The following is an 8440-nucleotide window of genomic DNA, read 5'->3' as shown; positions in this document are numbered from 1 at the left end:
GAGAGCCCGAGGCTTGAGGGGACATGGTTCCCTCAGTCGCTCCCATGCCCCCCAAGCCACCGGGCAGAGAGAAGAGCAGGAGATCCGGCAGATAGTGGAGTCACTTGGGGAACTTGGCTCCCCAAGCCACCAGATGGAGAGCAGAGAGGGAGAGCTGGCAGCTTAGAAGACTTGGCAGAGTGGGAGGCCATAGCATGGAGACAGAGCAGGAAGGGAAAACCAAGAGCGTGGGGAGCACCAGGTAAATATCTGATATGCAGGGTGTATTTAGGTGATCCCTGTGAAAGCGTCGTGATCCACAGGTTGAAAACCACTGCACTAGAGCAAGATGAGCCTGGAGAAAGTTACTGTTGCATTGAGGGATGGAGGGGAAACAAAGGTGAGAGACATAAGTAAAATCAAAGTGTCTAGGAAAAGTTAAAGGGAAGATATCCTAAAAATTCCAGGAAATCTCCACCAATGAAGCAAAGAAAGAAAAAAGCCTCTATTATTCTGTGAGCAACAAACCAAACTGGGTTGGGGTTTCAGACAATTCTCTCATATGATTGCAAAGACAGACAGAAACTCCCAGATTGGAGAGGGTGCAGGTCGGGCTGAGGGAACCACCCCAGTGCACAAATCTCTGTGCACCTGGCCCCTAGTCAATATGAATAAAAGCCTAATATGCAAATTATCTTCATGGGAGTTAGATCAGGAGGCTGATCACTTGCTGTGACACGTGCTGACCATCCGGGAGCAGTGAAGAACAAAGAAGACCCTGGCCAGCAGCTGGCAGCCTGTAGCCAGCAGCCAGGAAAGGAAGGCCCTGGCCAACAGCTGGAAGGCCCTGGCTGGCAGCTGGAAGGCCCCAATTACCCTGGATTGCCAGCCAGGCCTAGGGACCCTACCCATGCATGAATTTTGTGTACCTGGCCTCTAGTTAACACAATAACAATGAGGGGAATTCTAGTGCATTGGTTGTGCTTTGAGGGGTCTCATGAAAACAAATTACTTGGTTATTGCAAAGACATTCTTATGTATACTATCCTACATGCAAACACAACAACAGACACACTTAGTTAAGGTGAAAATTGACCTTTATTAGGAAAAAATATTGCCCTAGAACATGTCTACCTGCCATAAACTAAAAAGTTTTAATTTTGGAGCATCCTTAGGTCCTAAAAACTAAAAGGCCACTATACAGGCCTTCTCTGAATTTGTCATGTTTAGTATGTGGCCCTTTTTGTCCACAAAAGCATAAGTAAAATTAGCCAAAATTAGTAAAAGTATTTATGAAATTAATTTTAACTGAAGGATATGTCTTATATATAAATTACTAAAGAACATAATAATCCTCACCATAAAACTGAGAAATATTTATAAAAGTTAACAGAGCACTGGGCTAATAAACAAAGTATTTCAAAAAATTGTAAACTGAATCAAAACAGCTTCCAATTTTAATGCAATTAACTCAGAAAAATAATGTATACAGAGTATAATAAAATAATTCTAGGGACTATTTGTAACAGTGGTGTTTGTTAGTGGTGTTTGTTAAACTATGGCTATTTCCCTGGAGAAGGGAGAATATAGTTGACCTTGGACATAAACAGTGAGAAGATTTTGAAAAAGAGAAAAAGCAAATGTTGTCTTTATTTTTGTATAAAGAACAAGCTAAGACAGATAGTATCTTAGCTGACTAGAGGACTAAAATATATGAGTTCACAGTTGTGTATCACAAGTTAAAAGCATGAAGTGAGCCCCTGTATGTTTAATGATAGAAAGAATAATTGCATATAGTCATCTTTCTGTTTACATGTTTGGTGCTGTCTAGGAAAGACATAATTGTTAGTGTAATCAGTTATATATATATATACTAGTAGCCCTGTGCATGAATCCATGTGCCAGTAGCTTGACAGTAGCTCCTGCCGCCCTCCTGTAGCCTTCTGCCCACTGCCCCACCCTCCTGTAGCTCCCTCTGTGCCCTTTCCCTTCCCCCTCATAACTTGTAGCCCTGCCCCATCCTGTAGTTTTCTACCGCCGCCCACTTGTAGCTTGAAGCCCCACCCTCGTGCTGATCTGTGATCCAGTTGTTATTCAGTCGGTCATTATGCTTCACGACATAACGATCATTTGCATATTACATCTTTATTATATAGGATATTTTTTTTAACCATGACATTTATTGCAGAAGTAATCATTGAAATCTTTAAGATGAACTGGATGTAGCCACAGCTGCCCTTTTGGGTTTAGGTATAGTTTCTTTATGGAATCCATGCCTGAATCTATGGTACACAATTTTTAAGTGCCTCATGTGACCAGTTTCAGTAGTGTTTCCTTGTTTAGTCTTGGCACTCCAGTTATACTTCCTTCTGTGCTTGGTGGATTAGCCATACTTGTTGCAGATGGACTTGTGAAGGTGGTAGACCTTTGAGCCACAGCAGAGGCACAGCACGTGCATCTTGTGGAGCTTGCCCAATGATGTCTAGTCTTTGGTCATCTTTGTTTTTAGAAGATCAAAATGATAATTTTTTTTAAAAAAACTATGCTATTGGGGGTTAGAGGAAAAACAAATAGCATTATTATAAAGTTTTAAAGTAAATATAGTAGATGTGTATTTTTAAAGTGGATTTTTTAGATAGTGTTTTTTTTTTTTAATTCTTATTAATTAGGAAACTTTGGGAAAGAAATGCCAATGACAGGAATCTTGTTGAAGGGGATCAGTTCTATATAATTTATTTGATTAAAACCTCAAAACAAGGAACCAACTCATTATTAATTTATACCTAACACAGTAAATAATGTTTTATTTTAATTCTATGAGTTAAACATGTTATACATGAGCAGAGCAAAGATGATAGACCAGGTATAAAAACTCACCAAAATAGAAAGTTCCAGATGCTGTGAGAGGGAACCAGTGATCTTTTATGTCAAAGAAAGGAGCTCGCCACCATCTTAGGTCCTGCCGTTTTGATATGACCTTCACATTCTTTCAGGGGGCCACCATCTTAGTTTCTGCAATCTTGGTATTACCTTCAGGCTCTCAGGGGGGCTGCCATCTTAGGTTCTGCCTTACCTTCCCCTTCCTCTGAATTAGCCAATCGTGCAATCATGGGAATTGGAGCTCTGAACCCTGACTGATTATGTCAGAGGTCAGAGTGAGGGGCAGGGCAGACTCGGCCAGGAAATAAAACCTTAACGGACTTCCCATTTGGTGTGCTTTTGCCCATAATTTCCAGTTGGCTGGAGCACCCTTCTGAGCAGAAGTAAATTTGCTTTGCCGATCCAGTTTTAGGTGTTTGTCTCATTCCTGCGACATTGTTGAGAACATTTCTAACAATGCTTAGTAAGGAACAAAACTGGGAAAACAAGAAACTTGCCCCCACAGTAAACTTTCTCCCCTAGTATATCACTAGTCAGGCAGTTTAGACTGTCTAAACTTTTTCTCCTTAAAGATAACATCTAGGCCTCAATTATATCTCAACTCCAATCCCAAAAAAGCAGCAGAACCAGACAAATAATGCCAATGATTCCTCAGGACCCCTGCTCTGACACTGACAAATTAGGGGAGACCTAGACCCAGAAAGGACGCATCTGGAAAGTTGATGAATACTCTTTAAGACCCTTGCCTGATATCTACCCTAAGATTTCCATCTTCAAGAGAAAGAGAATATCCTTGAGACTAAGGACCCAGTGCATACTCTCCCTCCATGGAAGAGTGTACAGGATGTGTAACCAGTCTGGTTTTGCTGCTTTCCCATAGGCACATGCCTCCTAAATTCCAAGGGGCCTCATGATATGTGCAAGAAGACTTGCAACAAGGGTAGCAATAGGCAGTGGCAGTTCATTGCAGGCTAACCTCTGAAACCTGTCTCAAAGGTTCCCTTTTCTTTGACTTCTAAGTGAACTAAAGCAATCTCACCTCAATTAATTTCTTTCCTACAACATTTTTGAAGAACCAAAGCAGCCCTGCCCAACTCTCCTGTTGCTTCTTCTATGCTAAGACCTTCCTTTTTTCAGTCCCCAGCTTTAATAAATGTACCCTCATATTTACCTAGAAGTTTTTCCTGCATGAAGTCAAGAACTCACACTACTGGCTGGCTCTAGTCAAACCTGCTCAGGGCCAGGTACCCTGTCCAGTAATATTTTGAATGAAATGTCCTGATAAATTGGAACAAATGGAGTGATATTCATATAACTTTTTTTTTGTTATCCATTCCTTAATTTGAGCAGGTACTGATTTGCTTTATTTCTTTTTTGGAGTAGAAAAAATATCTGAATTATTGATGTAAAATTTTGTGGGGTTTATTGTGTAAATGGTGTGGAGCTATGCTTTTATTCACTATAGAAATTGAAATTAGTCCTACTTTAAGGGCTATTAAACCAATGAGAATAAAGTGTGTAGTTATGTCCCAAATGCAATTGATTTTACTGGAATGTTGAAATTACTATTTTTCAGTTCCTATTCACTTTAGTTCTGATTTGAAAAAGAACCATAGTGAGTCTGTATGTAGTTACTTAAATCTAATGTTTTTTGAACATTTTTCTAATTCACTGCAGTAATTTCACCGAGAGATATAATGAGTTTATTAGTTTGGCAACATTTGTTTTTACTTAATCCCAGAGGAAATTAACATTTGCAGGACAATATCACTTTCTACCACTTAAGGTTGTTTGTGAGTCTGTTTGATATTCAACAACCTTTGAGATGTAATCCTATCTAATAAAAGAGAAACATGGTAATTAGTGTACGACCGCTACCCTTCCCATTGGCTAATCAGGGGAATATGCAAATTAACTGCCAGCCAAGATGACGGCCAACAGCCAGGCAGCTTGAAACTAACATGAGGCTTGCTTGCTTCAGTGAAAGAGGACTCCAACATTCCCCGCCTGCCACTGCAGGCTTCTGAGCTGCAACCCTAAGCAACTATGCAACAAATATAGAAGCTAAACAAAACCCCAGAAACCTACTTTAGTCCTCAGGCTTCAGCCAGCAGGATCGCAAAATTATAAGCAAAGGCCTGGAACCTACTTTCAGCAGGGGAGGCCTAAGAGCTGGAGCCAAGCCTCAAAGCTAAAGCTGGCCCAGAATAAAAAAAGAAAACAGAAAAAAAGAGCAGTTGGGAGTTTCAGTCACCTCCAGCACTGAAAACAGCCCTCAGCCCCTCACCCAGACTGGCCAGGTACCCCAGTGGGGACCCCCACCCTGATCCAGAGCCTCTCAGCTGCAAACAGCCATCAGCCCCTCACCCAGGCTGGCCCCCCCCCCGGGGGGGCCTGGGGAAAGCCTAAAAACAGCCATCAGCCTCTCACCCAGGCTGGCCAGGCACCCCAGAGAGGACCCCCACCCTGATCCGGGATACCCTTCAGGGCAAACCAGCTGGCACCCACTTGTGCACCAGGCCTCTGTCCTATATAGTAAACTGGTAATATGCCTCCCAGCACCGGCATCAGCGCAGCCGTGAGGCAGCGCCCAAACCCCCTGATCACCCTGCGGCTCTGTGTGTGACAGGGTGGGGCGTCCCTAGCCTCCTCCCTCCTCGGGCTCTGCTCTGTGTATGACAGGGTAGAGTCATAACCTCACCATCAGCCCTGCCCTGAGTGTGAGAGTGGCAGCGCCCCAATCCCCTGATGGGCCCTGCTCTGTGCGTGACAGGGGGGAGCTCCCAACACCCCTGATCAACCCTGCTCTGTGTGTTACAGGGGGTGGTGTCACAACCTCCCCATTGACCCTGCTTTGAGTGTGACAGGGGGCAGTGCCCCAACCCATCGCCCCAATCCCCTGATGGGCCCTGCTCTGTGTATGACAAAAGGTGGTGGCCCAACTGCCCTATCGGCCCTACTCTCTGAGTGACAGCGGGGAGCTTCTCAACCCCCTTATGGGCCCTGCTCTGTGTGTGACAGGGGGGAGCTCCCCAATCCCCTGATGGGCCCTGCTCTGTGCGTGACAGGGGGGAGCTCCCAACACCCCTGATCAACCCTGCTCTGTGTGTTACAGGGGGTGGTGTCACAACCTCCCCATTGACCCTGCTTTGAGTGTGACAGGGGGCAGTGCCCCAACCCATCAATCAGCTCTACCCTGAGCGTGACTGAGGGTGGCATCACAACCTCCCAATCTGCCTTGCTTTGTGCATGACAGGGGTGGCACCCCAACTCCCCAATTGCCCCTGCTCTGAGCCTGACCAGGGGCTGCACCTAGGGATTGGGGCTGCCCTCTGCCACCGGGGAGCAGGCCTAAGCCAGCAGGTCGTTATCTCCCGAGGGGTCTCAGACTGCAAGAGGGCACAGGCCAGGATGAGGGACCCCTCTTCCCCTCAAATTTTTGTGCACCGGGCCTCAAGTAATTAATATATTTTTTAAAAAGTGTAGTCATATAATAGAATAGAATCTTAACATGTTATTTACTAAATTTGAGAGATGGGAATGGTCAGTATTCATTACCCAGGAGCTGGGAGATAGAGATGTATATTTGGGGGAGGGGAAAAAAAGTAGAAGCATATTTTCACCCTCTGATATAAGATCAATATTTTAAGAAGTGTTAACTCTTATTCCTGGGCATAGTGACTAAGAATCAGCCTGGGTCTGAGATTAAAATATATTGAACCATTAAATGCACTCAACGAAACGTTAGGTAGTTTATTGATATCATATTACAGACGTATAGGATGCTTTCCTTTCCTCCTCTATTTTTGCATGAAATATTGTTACTCTAAATATTCATGTCCTTTTTTTTTTCTTTTTACAAAAAAATGAAATACCAGTTATATCTCCTCTAAAGGTAAGGCTATTTTCACCTCTTTTGTTAATTAAAGCATTGGAAAGAGATTTCAGTAACCTGCTATATGCCAAACACTATACCCAGAGTTGTGGATTAAAAATCAGATCTCTCTTTTTTTCTGTAATATATTTTATTAACTTTTTATAGAGAGGAAGGGAGAGAGATAGAGAGCTAGAAACATCGATGAGAGAGAAACATGGATCAGCTGCCTCCTGCACACCCACTACTGGGGATGTGCCTGCAACCAATGTACATGCCCCTGACTGGAATCGAACCTGGGACCTTTCAATCCGCAGGCCAACGCTCTATCCACTGAGCCAAACCGGTTATGGCCAGATCTCTCTTTTTAAAAATTTAACTTTATTGACTGCCCTCCCCGATAAGATATAAATAACTATGAAGTCTTATTCACCTCCTGTTTAGTTATTGTTATATTTGTTTGTTTTCAAATATATAAGATATATACCAGAATGTTGTGCCGGATGGAAAAACTGCCTTAACAAATGACTTCCCAAGTCCTATTCCTCTAATCCAGCCGTTGGCCACCACTTATCTGGCTCCAGTGTCTATTTATATATTTGCCTCTTGTGAATATTTCATATAAATGGTATATAAATCAATTAGTATGTTGTCTCCTGTGTCTGACTTCTTTCACTCAAGATGATGCTTTCAAGATTTATCCACTTTTTCCTTTTAAATACAATTTTGAGGTGGTATATTATTTTGTTATATAATAAACAATTTCCAGATTTACAAAACTTGCTTTTGTGTTTAAATGTAATTTAAACATATGGGTCTATATTAAGATACTTGTAAATTGGGTCAGGGTAAAACAGAAGTTAACTTTGCAGAATAATTTGTTCCAAAAACAATTTTGCTTAATCTGAAATGTGTTCTATATAAATGAGAAATATATGCCATAATCTTAAAAAATCTAAATCATTTGTTACAGTGTGCTTAAAATGATTTATGTATATTTTATTTATTTTTAAAAATATAATTTTTACTGATTTACTGCCACCCATCCCATTTTATTTGGATCTTGAAAACTGTATTAGATGAGAATACTAATTATGAGATTCATATTAATTTTTGGCTGAATAAAGTAATACTTGTGTGGAGTTTCTAATATTAATTCATCATAACATTTATTGCATAAATTGCACTTGGTTATGTGTTGATCATTTGTTGATGCAGGAATTACTTCAACTTTATTTTCTTAGAAATTTGGTCATTAATGTATTCAGTCTTGGTGAGAGTTTATTACTTTCAATAAATTGTCTTCAGTGCAATCAATGGTTGTTACACCCATTTTGCAAATGGTATGGGAAAAATTTCTTCTGATTTCATTACATCAAAATACTTCATTAAAATCTTCAAGTCTGCCTTCAGATTTAGAGCCTTCAGTGCTGTGGATTAGGCGTGGAGTGCATACATAGTGGCAGTGTGTTGTTATGGAATAAGAAGTTTTGCTTGAGAATGCCTAGATGGGTGGGTTTGGCTGTCAGCCATGGGGTGTTTCCAGGGAGATTTTGGGGGCGGAGAAATAAATATTTTACCATAAAAGTTTAGAGTAATAAAGTATCAGCTATAAATGAGCTTTTGAATAGAAAAAAAAAATTGAGAAGTTACATCTAATTTTGCTACCACTACTTTTATTAATGGTGTAATCTATCAGATGCTTCT

At 41.5% G+C, this 8440-nt stretch overlaps 1 pseudogene; it reads right to left on the bottom strand.

Annotated features, from left to right (window-relative positions):
• Positions 1 to 2185: 2185 nt before the first annotated feature.
• On the bottom strand, positions 2186 to 2476 carry LOC102763337 (annotated as a pseudogene).
• Between the last annotated feature and the right edge of the window lie 5964 nt (positions 2477 to 8440).

This window comes from Myotis davidii, unplaced genomic scaffold, assembly GCF_000327345.1.
Source record: "Myotis davidii unplaced genomic scaffold, ASM32734v1 scaffold870, whole genome shotgun sequence".
NCBI lineage: Eukaryota > Metazoa > Chordata > Mammalia > Chiroptera > Vespertilionidae > Myotis > Myotis davidii.
The sequence above is the reverse complement of the archived record's forward strand: the minus strand, read 5'-3'. Positions and strand labels throughout refer to the sequence as shown.